Source organism: Sorex fumeus, unplaced genomic scaffold, assembly GCF_029834395.1.
Source record: "Sorex fumeus unplaced genomic scaffold, SorFum_2.1 ptg000002l, whole genome shotgun sequence".
NCBI lineage: Eukaryota > Metazoa > Chordata > Mammalia > Eulipotyphla > Soricidae > Sorex > Sorex fumeus.
Genome location: NW_026606059.1, coordinates 40,905,847 through 40,921,755, shown reverse-complemented (window position 1 = coordinate 40,921,755; position 15,909 = coordinate 40,905,847). Strand labels below are relative to the sequence as shown.

Genomic DNA, 15,909 nt, shown 5'->3' with positions numbered 1-15,909 from the left:
TCATCTCATTCCTACTTTAGACAAACTGGCAGGCTACCGAATGTAACCTGCCCACACGGCAGATTCTGGCAAACTCCCCGTGGCATACCCAATATGCCAAATACCAGTAACAATGAAGGGTCTCATTCTCCTAACTCTGAAAGAGCCTTGAATATGGCACTTTTTAAAAAAAAATCTCAGGGCTAGGATAAAGAGACGTTACTGGGGCCTGCTCGAGGCAATCGATGAATAACAGGATGGTTGTGATTGTGATTGGAAGTTCTCAGGAATGGGAGAAGGAAGGAGAGAAAGAGAACCGATATACTTAAGAGTGAACACAGACTTCTCCAGAACGAAGAGACAACCCCAGTACACATGCCAGAGTTAAAGTATTTTGATGTGGAAGTACACATCTCTAGAGGGGAGATGCAGATGACACATTCGCGGGCATCACATGCATGCCACAAGTACACAGGGGCACAGGCAGCACATGGGTTTGGGGCAGCATAAGCACCTGCTTCTTTTGTTTAAGTTGGGTTTCATCGGGTTTCCTCAAGCTGCTCCATATGGGACTTTCTACCTAAGTAAGAGTCCAATCGCTAGTGTGGTTGCCAAAGGGTAGAGTTGGGATTAGTTAATGGTCCTTTTTGCTACTTTTCCCCTGGCCTTTGTTCCTGCCGGGCTTCTTTCAGAGACAGATTTGGCCTTCCTGGGATCTGTGCTGGCTCCAGGTAAAGATTTTAGTGGGCCTTAGTTCCTGTGTCCACAAGGTGAGGAATTAGCAGCCTTAAGGCTAGTTGATTTTATTACTTCCTAAGAACTCATTGCCATGGGGGTCTTTCCTTAACTACCTGTTTACCTGCTTCATACTAACTGGAGACAAATTATGATAATATGTGATATGTGGATATGATAAATGTGAATACATCTATAGAGATTTAAAAAAATAATCAGGTGATTCTATACATTTATAATTTCATTTTGCTTTTATTTTAAGCACTTATATAATTCTTCTGATTTTCAAAATGCTGTATTATAAGAATTATTTCACAGAATAATCACAAAATTGGTATTGGTTCCATATACCAAAAACCAAATTTTATGAGAATATGTAATTATATTTCATAATTAAAATAAAGGGCTGTAGAGGTAGTACAGCGGGTATGGCACTTGCCTTGCATGCAGCCAACCCAGGGCAAACCTGGTTTGATTCCTCTGCCCCTCTCGGAGAGCTCGGCAAGCTACCGAGAGCATCACACCTGTATGGCAAAGCCTGGCAAGCTAACAATAACGCATTTGATATGCAAAAAAAAAAATAACAAGTCTCACAATGGAGACGTTACTGGTGCCTGCTGGAGCAAATTGATCAACAATGGGAGGACAGTGCGACAGTGCAATTAAAATAAAATTTTACCCTAACATATCAATTTAATTGGTGGGAAAATAATTAATATTTGTATAGATATATTAAATTTAGTTAATTTAAAATTGTATTAGTCAAGAGAGAAATTTCCTCTTTTCATTCCTCCATCTTTTTAGATGGGTAGGATTTGAAGGATGGAGGTAGACAGGGGCCTTGTGACAATGAGTTTTATGAACTAATAAGACCAAAGTATGAGCTAAAGAAGTTATTGTCATTAGTCCCCCAAAAATATAAAGGCTGGATCCCCTTTGATGATACAGGAACTAAGGACTAATAAGATAGCAAAAGAAGCCAGTGTCAGCCCAAAGAAGTCAGGGCATACTCAGGGGAGCAGAACCTGTAGCAGGATTAAAAGACCTTCACTGTCACTGTCACCTCATTGTTCATCAATTTGCTCGAGCAGGCCCAGTAACATTGTGAGACTTGTTACTGTGTTTGGCATATTGAATATATCATGGGTAGCTTGCCAGGCTTTGCCCTTGGGGCAAGATACCCTCGGTAGCTTGCCAGGCTCTCCGAGAGGGACAGAGGAATCAAACTCAGGTTGTCCATGTCAGCCACGTGCAAGGCAAAAGCCCTATCCACTGTGCTATTGCTCCAGCCCTTAAAAGGAAATTTAAAAACAAGACCAGTTAATTCAAAATACTTACCTCTTGACAACACTCTCACAACAGGCTCTATATAGAAAACCACAAACAGGAGCTGTTAGGAGAAAACTCTATAAAACCAGCTTTGTGAAAGCAAATTACAACCTCTTTATTCTGGGGTACCTATAGTTCAATATAGTCTATTTAGCATGTGAATTCCTTTCTTTTACTTCAGAGAACCCCACATCATCTCTCTTTGTCTTCTCCCTTCTCTGTTTCTGTCTTTCTTGCTCTCCCATTTTTCTGTCTTCAGTTTTACCTTTGGTGTCATACCTGGCAATACTCAGGGCATATTCATGGCTCTGCATTCAAGAATTACTCTGAGCAGTACTCAGGAAACCATTTGGAATGCTGGAGATTGAGCATCAATCATTTGTGTGCAAGGCAAATGCCTTACCCTCTGCATTATTGCTTCAACCCTCTCTCTTCTCTCTCTCTCTCTCTCCTTTACTTTTTTCCCCTCTCCCTCCCACTCCTCATATTTTCCGAATAAAACTATGATACTTCACTGTTCATGTCTCCTTGAAATTCTTTTCTTTGAGGGTAAAGCATAGACTTGGGAAACCTGGGTGGAGATCACAACTGGCTTTCTTTTTCCACTTAAAAAGCAATTTCTCACTCTAGCCTGAGAACACAGAAGCCTAGAAGTGAGGGTGGAAATCAAGACCCACGCTATAGATCAAGTGGACCTCAGGTGTATCTTAGTCAGCCATTGAAAATAAGATGTCTACTGTGTTTCGGAAACCTAAAACACAGTGCTACTGCTTAAGCATTTTGCTTAGAATATTTATTAATCTGAATTTGATGAACTAAACATGGGTTTTATAAGCATATAAATGAATTCTCTATTGTGGGTTGAAAAATCAAATTTGCAATTCAAAAGCTGAGGGAAATTAGTAGGAAACTGTCATTGTTATCTGAATGTAAGGAAACATAAGATATAAGAAAACAATGAAGAGAAATGAAAACAAATTATCATCCTGCTATATTCTTAGCAACCACAGAAGAGTGTTTTATTACCATCTGAACTAGTGGTGGCTCTCTGATAATATGAAAATAGCTTTAAGTTATTAGTAACCTGTTAAGTAGAGTCACTGGAATGCAGACCTTATTACAGCTCCTTTGTTCTTGTCACTCTTCTCTGGCTGAGGTAAGGAGCCACTTTTCTGTATATTTCAAAGACCCATTAACACCAAGATACGTTTGGAGAAAAGGTGATAGAATCCTGCTGCTAGCTCAAGAAGAAGGTCAAATTCATCTGGAAGATAATTCACAAACAGGAATGATGAGTTGGTAAGCCTAAGAGAATGAAGAGACTACCAGAGCTAAAAGTCCTTATCCTTGAGAACTTTTTACCAATGACCCTTATTTAAAGCTAAAGCATTTTGGGAAAGACCCATTTATTGCAACTATCTAAAGCAATTCAGAAAACTCAACTTTGAAGTAACCAGCACCTCTCTTTGAATGTGTAGTGTCTCTTTTTTTTTTTTTTTTTGCTTTTTGGGTCACACCCGGCGATGCTCAGGGGTTACTCCTGGCTTATGCACTCAGGAATTGCTCCTGGTGGTGCTCGGGGTACCATATGGGATGCTGGGAATCAAACCTGTGTCAGCCATGTTAGCTGCGGCAAGGCAAATGCCCTACCCGCTGTGCTATTGCTCCAGCCCCATGTGTAGTCTCTTTATAAAAATTTCTTTTTATTGTTTTTATTGAAGCACTGTGAGATACAGCTACAAAGTTGTTCCTGATTGGGTTTCATTCAAAGTATGCTTCAACACCCATTCCTCTACCACTATAAATTTCCTACCACCAATGTCCCCAGTTTCCCCTCCAGCTCCCTTCATCCTATAGCCTGCTCTTTCTCTCTCCACTCTCCTTTCCTTTTTTTTTCCCTTTGCATTTTAGTTTGCAATACGGGCTGGAGAGATAGCACAGCAAGTAGGGCATTTTTCTTGCACACAGCCAACATGGCTGACCCGAGTTTGATTCCTCCACCCCCCTCAGAGAGCCTGGCAAGCTACCGAGAGTATCTTGCCCGCCCGGCAAAGTCTGGGAAGCTACCCGTGATGTATTCGATATGCCAAACAGAGTAACAAGTCTCACAATGTTACTGGGCCCGCTCGAGCAAAATTGATGAACAACAAGAGGACAGTGACAGTGACAGTTTGCAATACAGGTACTAAACAGTTACCATGTCCCTTTACCTACTTTCAGCACTCAGTTCCTATCCAGAGTGTTCATTCCCAAATATGCTTGTTGTAGTTGTCCTTTCTCTATCCAAATTGCCTCCTGCCCCACCACTTGTTGCAAGCTTTCAACCATGGATTATTTCTCCTGGCCCTTGTGTAACCTCTTTTCTTCAGGAGTTTCCCCTATCCCTTGGGAGAAGCCCGTATTCTCCTTAAACTTGTACTCTTTGATAACACTCTTCTGCTTCACTGTTCATATCAACCTGAAAGTCTTTCTGTTTGTTTGTTTTGCATCACATCCAGAGGTGCTCAGGGCTTACTCCTGGCTCTTTTCTTAGGGATCACTCCTGGTGAAGTAGAGGGGACCATATAGAGTGGTGTGGATTGAACCCAGGTCAGCCATGTGCAAGGTAGGCACCTGATTTTTGCTCTGGCTTCTCTGGATGCTGTTGCTGTTGCTCTAGCTTGCCCTGAAAATCTTTCTATTTCAAAAGACTAGTACTGAAATAGTAGGCTTCACTTTACCCTTGCCAGATGCTGTAAGCAGTCCCTCTTTTGGCTGGCCCATCCTACATTTTTTTACTCCTTGCAAATTTCTTGACTTTTTCTGGTAGACAGGAGTTAATGACTGTTCATCATAAAATTCTGCCCCAAAGCTTAGACTCACAGGGAGACTAAGATAATGAACAATACCTGAGGCAAGAAAAGATTACCAGCCAGACTACCCTCTACATTCCCCACATTCTCTGTTATAGTTGTTGATTGGTGCAAAGGGCCTGTAAAAAGGCCTACACAAACCCTTACTTTTAACTTACTCCTATACTAAGTTCCTCCCTACTTGGGGAGCTGCCTTTCTTTTCTCTTCTATGTTCCAATAAGCTTTTCTACTTTTCAACCCTGAGTCTGAGCATCTTTAGTATTCAATATTTTCTCTCTTGAAAATATTGAAGAACCTGGGAAATGCTAATGAACACAGAGACGCTCTGCGCCCGCTACTCTTGGCTCATCTGAATCAGTGCTGGATCTCAGGTGGAGATCAGATTTAAAAATACTTTTCCTGGGAAGAATAGTACCTCAATGCAGACCTAGAGCAATTAGTTCCCTCAAAGTCCTACTGGCAGAGATCAGCTCCTTGGTCATGCAGGGGAAACTGGTCTCAACTAAAACTTGGAGGCCGCCTTCACAGGCTGACTAGAACTTGGGTCCACTTTGCAGAAGCTCCTGAGACTACATCAGTACTGGCCCACCATAGCTCACACCCATCAGCAGCAGAATATTTTCAAAACCCATTAATAGTTTGTGTATTATAGGAAGTGGTTTTGATGGTTCTTAAAGAGATGAAGTTCTAGTATCCCCAAAAGATATTAGTCGAAGATGTCAGGACTGAGGGAGACTACAGTCTCTAAACCTTCCTGTTCCACTTCTTTCCCCGAACAGAAATGAAGCATGGTGTGTGTGTGTGTGGGGGGGGTGGTGGGGGGGTGGGTGGCGGTGGAGAAGGTAAGGTAGTTAAGTCTGGCAAGGTAAATCACAAATTCTGCACAATATAGATGTTGTCCCATTGTCCTGCTAGGCAAGTACCAAGTTGTGTGTGAGGTTCACTTGATCTTGATGGGCACAGGAACTGTTCTCCATTGCCCGAGTTCTTGGGGAGCTATAGCCCTAGGCTAAAGGGAAGGGTTGATCTTTGCAGAAAAATGAAAATCAGTCCTTGTCTTTGCCAAAGTTTCCAATTCATTGTTTACCTCCAAAAAAAAGAATTTCAGGAGAGATAGATACTGAAGTAAAATATCTTTATACAGGGAATATGAATGCTGAGAGTGACACACTTAATATTTCCAGATTTCAGCTATTGTGAACAAAATCTGGAAACATTCTTTTTCAAATATGTCACTCTCAGAACTCATATTCCCTGACTAAAGATATTGCTCCATAGTTGGTAGCCTGACTCATGAGCTAGATGAGAAGGTAGCTGGAATAGAGAAGGGATCACTAAGTAAATGATGGTTGGCAGGAGAGTTTGGAATGGGAGATGTGTGCTGAAAGTAGATAAAGGACAAAACGTGATAGCCTCTCACTATCTGCATTGCAAACTATAATACCCCAAAATAGAGAGAGAGTATGGGGAGAAATTATCTGTCATAGAGGCAGGGGGAGAGGTGGAATGGAGGGAGCAGATACTAGGGACATTGGTGGTGGAAAATGTAATGGTGGAGGGATGGGTGCTTGATCATTGTATGACTAAGACTCAAACATGAAATCTTTGTAACTATATCTCATGCTGATTAAATAAAGAAAAGAAAGAAAGAAAAGAAAGAAAAGAAAGAAAAGAAAGAAAAGAAAGAAAGAAAGAAAGAAAGAAAGAAAGAAAGAAAGAAAGAGTGAATGTGGGCTTCTCCAGAAGAGTAAACATCTCAAGTTGAGATGCATGGGGATCACAGAATGGTAAATTTCACTCTATTTCTTGTTGTTGTTAAGGGGAAACATTTGAAATTTTTGATGGTCTCTCGGTGGCGCGCCGTGATCGTATAGTGGTTAGTACTCTGCGTTGTGGCCGCAGCAACCTCGGTTCGAATCCGAGTCACGGCAGTTAGCATTTAAGGAGGCTTTCCCATCTCTTTGGGCTGGAGCAATAGCACAGCGGGTAGGGCGTTTGCCTTACAAGCGGCCAACATGGCCGACCCGAGTTCGATTCCTCCGCCCCTCTCGGAGAGCCCGGCAAGCTACCGAGAGTACTCGATATGCCAGACACAGTAACAACAAAGTCTCCAATGGAGACGTTACTGGGCCCGCTCGAGCAAATCGACGATCAACGGGAGGGCCTTTACCTTTACCTATAGCCTTTGTGCCTGTGGAAAGCTTCTCTCCTCAAGGTGTGCAGCATTTGCTGGGATGCTGCCAGTGTCCTTTGTTTCTGCATCTCAAACTTCCTAGTCTTTATGTTGATGTTAAAGTAACTTCCTTATAGCCTGCCACTTTACTATACAAGCCTATTGTTTTTAGGAGTTTCTTGGTAGAGGTTTTAGGGTTCTCTAAGTATAGTATCATGTCATCTGCGAATAGTGAGAGCTTAATTTCTTCTTTCCCTATCTGGATGACCTTAATATCTTTTTCTTGCCTAATAGCTATTGCAAGTACTTCCAGTACTATGTTGAACAGTAGAGGAGAGAGTGGGCATCCTTGTCTCGTCCCTGACCTTAGGGGGAAGGGTCTCAGTTTTTCCCCATTGAGGATGATGTTTGCTGTAGGTTTGTGGTAGATGGCTTTAACTATATTGAGGAAAGTCCCCTCTATCCCCATTTTGGCAAGGGTTTTCATCATGAATGGGTGCTGGATCTTGTCAAAAGCTTTCTCTGCGTCTATTGATATGATCATATGATTTTTATCTTTTCTTTTGTTGATATGATGGATTATGTTGATTAATTTCCGAATGTTTAACCATCCTTGCATCCCTGGGATGAATCCCACTTGGTCATGATGTATGATCTTTTTGATGAGTTGTTGTATTCTATTGGCTAGTATTTTGTTGAGAATCTTCGCATCCGTGTTCATGAGGGATATTGGCCTGTAGTTTTCTTTTCTTGCGGTGTCTTTGTTTCCTTTTGGTATTAGAGAGATATGAGCTTCATAGAAGCTATTTGGGAGAGTTTCTGTTTTTTCAATTTCCTGGAAAAGCTTGAGAAGAATTGGCAATAGGTCCTCTTTAAATGTTTGGAAAAATTCGCTAGTAAATCCATCTGGGCCTGGGCTTTTGTTTTTGGGAAGACTTTTGATTACAGTTTCAATTTCCTTGATGTGAATAGGTCTATTCAGGTACTCTATATCTTCTTGATTCAGCTTTGTGAGATGGCAGGAATCCAGGAATTTATCCATTTCTTCCAGGTTCTCGTGTTTCGTGGCATACAGACTTTCAAAGTAGTCTCTGATGATCTCTTGAATTTCTTTAGTTTCTGTTGTGATATCCCCATTCTTATTTCTGATTCAATTTATTACGGTTCTCTCTCTCTGTTTCTTTGTGAGTGTTGCTAGTGGTTTATCTATCTTATTTATTTTCTAAGAACCAGCTCTTGGTTTCATTGATCTTTCGGATTGTTTCTTTGTTTTCCATGTCGTTGATTTCTGCTCTAAGTTTTATGATCTCTTTCCTTCTGCCTGATTTAGGCTCTTTCTGTTGATCCTTTTCTAAGGTCTTGAGCTGTGAGGTCAAATTGTTTATGTGCATCATTTCTATAGACTTAAGATATGCTTGCAGAGCTAGTGAAAGAGAAGAAAGTGACATCAAGAAAACAATCCCATTCACAATTGTGCCCCAGAAAATCAAGTATCTAGGAATCAGCTTAACTAAGGAAGTAAAGGACCTGTACAAAGAAAACTACAAAACGCTACTTCAGGAAATAAAAGAGTACACGAGGAAATGGAAAAATATCCCCTGTTCATGGATGGGGAGAATCAACATCATCAAAATGGCAATACTTCCCAAAGCACTGTACAAATTCAATGCAATCCCTACAAGGATACCCATGACATTCTTCAAAGAAATGGAGCAAACACTCCTGAAATTTATATGGAACAATAAGCCCCCATGAATAGCTAAAGCAATTCTTGGAAAAAGAAAATTGGAGGAATCAACCTCCCTAACTTCAAACTCTACTACAAGGCAGTAATAATTAAAACAGCATGGTACTGGAACAAAAGCAGAGCTGTAGACCAATGGAACAGAGTTGAATATACTGACATTTCCTCCCAAACATATAATCATCTAATCTTTGATAAGGGGGCAAGAAAAGTCAAATGGAGCAGGGAAAGCCTCTTCAATAAACTGTGCTGGCAAAATTGGATGGCTACATGCAAAAAAGTGGGCTCAGATCCCTGCATAACACCATGCACAAAAGTAAGAACAAAATGGATTTATGACCTCAACATCAGACCAGAATCCATAATGTTTATTGAAGACAAAGTCGGCAAAACTCTCCATGATATTGAAGCTAATGGTATCTTCAAAGATGTCACGCCACTGGCCGAGCAAGTGAAAACAGAGCTAGACAAATGGGACTATCTTAAACTAAGAAGCTTCTGCACCTCAAAAGAAACAGTGACCAAAATACAAAGACAGCCTACAGAATGGGAAAGAATATTCACCAAGTACACATCCGACAAGGGGTTGATATCAAGGATATACAAGGTACTGGTTAAACTCCACAAGAATAAATCACCCAACCCCATCAAAAATGGGGTGAGGCAATGAACAGAAACTTTCACAAAGAATAAATTCGAATGGCAAAAAGGGGGATGGGGGTGGGGGTGGGATGCTGGGACCCGTGGTGATGGATGACGGGCACTGGTGGAGGGTTGGGCACTTGATCATTGTATAACTGAAACCCAAGCACAAAATTTGTAAGCCTATAACTGTATCTCATGGTGTTTCACTAATAAAAAAAGAAAAAAATAATAAAGTAACTTCCTTAATATACATCTTGGTTTTATACTTTGAAGAACCTCACTTTCAGGGTTCCCCATTTCTGTCTGCTTTGGTATGTTATTCTTGATTTTGAAAGAACAAGTTATATTGTATGTGGGTCAATTACCTGAGTGGGAAATCAATTTAGGTGATTTTACAGTCATACACAGATTCCACAGCAAACGAAATGCTTTTGTATTATAGTGCCAGCTCAAGCCTGGACTTCCATATACAGCTTAAGACTTAAAATTTTCCATTCTCCATCTGTTTCCCCATGGCTGATTTTTCTGCTCAACCATAGTTTAATCTGAAGAATTAACCTCTATGAATCTGTTACCTATGCTACATAACCTATGTTTATTTTCAACCAGGCCTTTTAAGATCAAAAGTTTATTTCAGTGATTAAAATAATGCTGTGTACCCTCCAGACTAGAGATAGGGAAAGAAGTAATGTGAAGAATTGTAAGATATTTTAATAGTTAGTTGTGCAATGGAAGATGACAAAAGATACTCAAATTTCCCTTATATTTACCCGATGGACAATCACTTGTACTCTGAGTAGTTTTTACCAATTCATACTTAAAAAGATAAAGGACCCAGAATATTCAAGATATATATTACCTACAAACAGACAGAGCATAGACTATTATTTTAAATTGCGCAAATATATCTATTTAATCTATTAGTTATTTATAACTTTAACATTAGGCATCGAATTTTGACTATGTCCAGGTGAGAAGAAACAAAATTCCTTTGTGTGACAAATTGTTTTGGTATTGAGGATCACTGCCTGACTGAGTGCAGAGTCACTCATGGAGAAAACTAATTAATTCAGAAAGCAATCATAATGGTTATTGTTTAATGAAAAGTTAACTCATCATCTAAAACTTTAGATACCATTTCCATCTCTTTAACCATAAAGATTGAAGGGTGAATATGCTGAGGGACTTTTTACCTGTTGATACACCTTTCAGTTTTAAGTCTTTTATTTTAGTATCCATAGAGCATTATTTCAAAAAAGAACTTCTACAAAAAAATTTTTTTTAAAAAACTGTATAATTTAAATAAACTCTTTTAAGATATGGACATTTATTTTTTGCTAAGTGCAGTATTCCTAGCAGAGGAACCCAGGTGTGTGGGACCCGGGGCTGAGATCTCTAAGCCTGCACGGTTTGGGACTGGACCTGTCAGTAGCTAGACAGTTACACCCTCCAACTGCCGTGTAACCCCAACAAAGGCCAGGATCCAGAGATTATCACAACAAACTCCCGGGAGAGCACAAGGCAGAGTCTCCTACCCTGTGTCTGACTATCCTCGCCAGGGCCCAACAGCTGAAGACCTCCAGGCCCCAACCAAGGCCTTACTGGAGCCACTCTCCACACACTTGGATAAGCCTCAGACATAACAGAACTAGCAGAGGAACCCAGGTGTGTGGGACCCGGGGCTGAGATCTCTAAGCCTGCACGGTTTGGGACTGGACCTGTCAGTAGCTAGACAGTTACACCCTCCAACTGCCGTGTAACCCCAACAAAGGCCAGGATCCAGAGATTATCACAACAAGCTCCCGGGAGCGCGCGGCCGCATTCGCGGCCGTGCGACTATTTATTTAATTTTCTCTAAATTTTCAGGGTACCTTAAATATCCTTAAATATCCAACCCACACGGCAGAGCCTGGCAAGCTATCCGTGGTCTATGCCAAATAGACCAAATTGATATGCCAAATCCAGTAATAAATGGATCTCATTTCCCTAACCCTGAATATGCAGAGTCGAGAAGGATATGGAAGGAGAAGCTGATAAAACACCAAGGCAGACATAGGCTGCCAAAACGCAGAAAAACAAAAATGATTGTCTGTACTTTTAATGCTCGTACGCTGGCATCTGCTACATCCATTGAAGACCTTATGGTACAAGCACGAAAGATCAAGTACGACATCATTGGTCTGACCGAAACAAGAAGACATCAATCCCATCATGCTGTTTTCGACACTGGAGAAGAACTGTTCCTTGGAACATGTGATAAAAGAGGCGTCGGTGGTGTCGGTATCCTTGTCAACACAAACTTAGTCACAAGCATTGATTCATTTGAATGCCTAACAACCCGAATCGGATGATTACACTTGAATAAATGTGGCTCACTACCGGCAGTTTCTATCTTTGTTGTCTATGCACCAACATCCAGTTATGGTGAAAAAGAAACTGAGAAATTCTACATGGAGCTGGAGAAATTCTATAAAGAAGATCACACCTTCTACAAGATCATTGTCGGTGATTTTAATGCCAAGATAGGACCAAGAAGATCAGTCGATGAACTCCACATCGGAACCCATGGCCTGGAATGGAACGAACAGGGTGACAGACTGTCTGAGTTCATCATGTCAACCAAAACCTTCCATGGTAACTCACAATTCCAAAAGGCTGAATCTAAACGTTGGACGTGGGAGTCTCCCGATGGACGGTTCCACAATGAAATAGACCACATCATATTCAATCGGCGGTTTTGCCTAACCGATGTTGCTGTTGTCCCAAAATTCCAAACGGGATCAGACCACCGTCTTCTTCGTGCAAAATTCTACCTCACAGAACGAGGAGAAAAGAATGCAAGGTTTAAGAAGAGGACTCCCAGAACAACCACCAACTGGGAACTCTTTGGCTCTGTTGCGGCAACATGGGAAGATGCCGTCATTGACAACATTGATGAGGAATACGATCGAATGATTCAGCACCTCCATGATTGTGCAAGGAATGCCAAGAGAGAGATAACCACAAAAAACCGTCTTTCTTCGAACACTCTTGAACTTCTTCGCCAACGTGGCTTGGCACGTGCCTCAGGCAACCACAAGCAAACGTCCGAACTGGCAAAACAGTGCAGAGAAGCCATCAAGGATGACCTCAAAAACAGGAGAGCAGCAGTACTGGTAGATGCAGCAGAAGCTGGGAAAAACATTCGTAATGCCCGCCTGTCCTTCACCAATTACAAAACCAAGATGACTGCCCTCCGACATCATGATGGATCTATCACATCTTCCAGAAGGGCAATGGAGAAGATTATTCATGACTTCTACTCAGATCTCTTTAATAGCCACATCCACTTGCCCACATACCACATACCACATGATGGATATGTCGTTCCCAATGTTCTCCCTTCCGAAATCCAACATGCCATCTCGTCGGTAAAGAAACAAAAAGCACCTGGCCCAGACAAGATCAGACCTGAACACCTGAAGAACTTACCATCAGTACTCATCAATACATTGGCTCGACTCTTCACATGCTACCTGTCTGAATGCAAGGTTCCATCCCAATGGAAAACCAGCAAGACTGTACTATTATACAAGAAAGGAGACATCCACGATATTGGCAACTATCGCCCAATCTGCCTATTGTCTGTCATCTACAAACTATTCACTCGAGTCATCCTGAATAGGATTAGTAGAACACTAGATGAAGGACAACCATGTGAACAAGCTGGATTCCGAAAAGGATTCAGTACCATTGACCATATCCACACAATAACCAAGCTCATTGAGGTATCTCGGGAGTTCAAGATGCCGCTCTGTCTAACATTCATTGATTTAAAGAAGGCCTTTGATTCTGTTGAGACGGAAGCGGTCATGGAAGCCCTAGCCAATCAGGGCGTACAAACTCAATACATCAGGATCCTTCGTGAGCTCTATTGCAGATTCACTACCAAGATCTCACCATTCTACAAAGAAGTAATCATCCATATCAAGAGAGGGGTTCGGCAGGGTGATACCATTTCACCAAAACTCTTCAGTGCCACCCTCGAGAACATCATGCGACGACTAGAATGGGAAAACATGGGAGTGAAGATAGATGGTCGGCAACTACACCACCTCCGCTTTGCTGATGACATCGTTCTAATAACACCAAACATCAGCCAAGCGGCACAAATGCTGGCGGACTTTGACCGTGAGTGTGGAAAGGTAGGACTACAGCTGAATCTTACGAAGACAATGTTTATGAGAAACAGCCTTGTTCCTGACACTCCATTCGCTCTCAACGGAACCACCATCTCCGAATGCAACAGTTATATATACCTAGGTCGAGAAATCAACATGATGAATGACCTGGCACCTGAGTTGCGCAGGAGGAAGAGAGCGGCTTGGAATGCCTTCAAGAGCATTGAAGAAATAACTAAAAGGACAAAGAACCTCCAGCTACGAGCACATCTCTTTGATTCCACTATTCTTCCTGCATTAACATATGCCTCAGAGACCTGGACCCTACGAAAACAGGATGAGAACACTATTCGGGTCTCTCAAAGAGGAATCGAAAGAACTATGCTTGGAATATCACGATTCACTCAAATGAGAGATAGAATCCGGAGTTCTGATCTTCATCAACACTCAAGAATCAGGGACGCTGTCTCATTTGCCAAGACATCAAAAATCAGATGGGCTGGACACGTAATGAGGTTTACAGACAACCGCTGGACTAGAGCCATTACTGATTAGATTCCACGAGACATCAAAAGATCACGTGGACGCCCACCTATAAGATGGTCAGACTTCTTCGTCAAGACCGTAAATGATCGGTTTGAGGCTCTACATGTTCTTAAAACGAACAGATACCATTGGGCTACGGTAGCACGCAACCGGGATGAATGGAGACGTTACTGGCACCCGCTCGAATAAATCGATGAATAACGGGGATTAAGTGATTAAGTGATTAAGTGAAGCAGTATTGGTAAACTAAAAGATATATGTCATAATTTTTCAAAAATATGACAAAATTATGACATAATAAAAGAGAGATGGGTTTTCTTTTTTAATTTTTATTAGTGAGACATCATGAGGTACAGTTGTAGACTTACAAATTTTTGTGCTTGGGTTTCAGTTATACAATGATCAAGTACCCATTTTTCCACCAGTGCCCATTTCCCACCACCACAGATCCCAGTATCCCTCCCACCCACCATCCCCTCATCCCACCCTGCCTCTGTGGCAGGGCATTCCCTTTTGTTCTCTCTCTCTTATTGGGTGTTGTGGTTTGCAAAAGAGGCAATGGGTGACAATCATGTTTGGTCTATAGTCTACTTCCAGCATGCTTCTCCCATTCTGGGAGGATCCTCCCAACACCTTTATTTGGTGTTCCCTTCTCTGAGCTCCCCTCCCCCCTAGCATGTGTGGTTGGCCTCCAAGCCATGGTGTAAAATTCCTGGTACTAATCTCTGCCATTCTTGGGTGTTAGTCTACTATTTTGTTACTTTATGTTCCCCAGATGAATGCAATCTTTCTATGTCTATCCCTTTCTTTCTGAGTCATTTCACTTAACATGGTACTTTCCATGTAGTACCACTTGTATGTAAATTTCATGACTTCATCTTTTCTAACAGCTACATGGTACTCCATTGTGTAAATGTACCAAAGTTTCTTTAACCAGTCATCTGTTCTCGGGCACTCAGGTTTTTTACAGATTCTGGTTATTGTAAAGAGTGCTGCAATGAGCAAACAATTGCAGATGTCACTTTGACTATACTTTTTTGCTTCTCTGGAATATATTCCCAGGAGTGGCATTGCTGGGTGAAATGGGAGCTCAATTTCTAATTTTTTGAGAATCATCCATACTCTTTTCCAAAAGGGCTGAACCAGTCGGCATTCCCACCAGTAGTGAAGGAGTGTCCCTTTCTCGCCACATCTGCGCCAGCACTGGTTGCTTTTGTTCTTGTGGATATGGGCCAGTCTCTGTGGTGTGAAATGATATCTCATTGTGGTTTTGATCTGCATCTCCCTCATGATTAATGATGTGGAGCATTTTCTCATGTGCCTTTTAGCCATTTGGATTTCTTCTTTGTGAAAGTTTCTATTCATTTTATCTCCCCATTTTTTGATGGGGTTGGAAGTTTTCTTTTTGTGGAGTTCAACCAGTACTTTGTATATCCTTGATATCAACCCCTTGTCAGATGTGTATTTGGCGAATATCCTTTCCCATTCTGCAGACTGTCTTGTATTTTGGTCACTGTTTCTTTGGAGGTGCAGAAGCTTCTTAGTTTAAGATAGTACCATTTGTCTAGAGAGATAGGTTTTCAACTAGATATTTTTAGAGCAAATATCCAGCAATTGGCAAAGAAATGAAATCTCATTTATTTATTTATTTATTAAACATAAGAGTATTGTTATTTATTCAGTCATTGATTAGGTCGACTGAATTGGGCATGAACTCTATCTTCCTTTTTTTCCACTTTATATAT

General features: G+C 41.3%; 1 non-coding gene across 1 annotated transcript; it reads left to right on the top strand.

Annotated features, from left to right (window-relative positions):
* Positions 1 to 6,755: 6,755 nt before the first annotated feature.
* TRNAH-GUG (transfer RNA histidin (anticodon GUG)) lies at positions 6,756 to 6,827 on the top strand. The gene has a single exon. It is a non-coding gene; the product is annotated as a tRNA-His (tRNA).
* Positions 6,828 to 15,909: the final 9,082 nt, after the last annotated feature.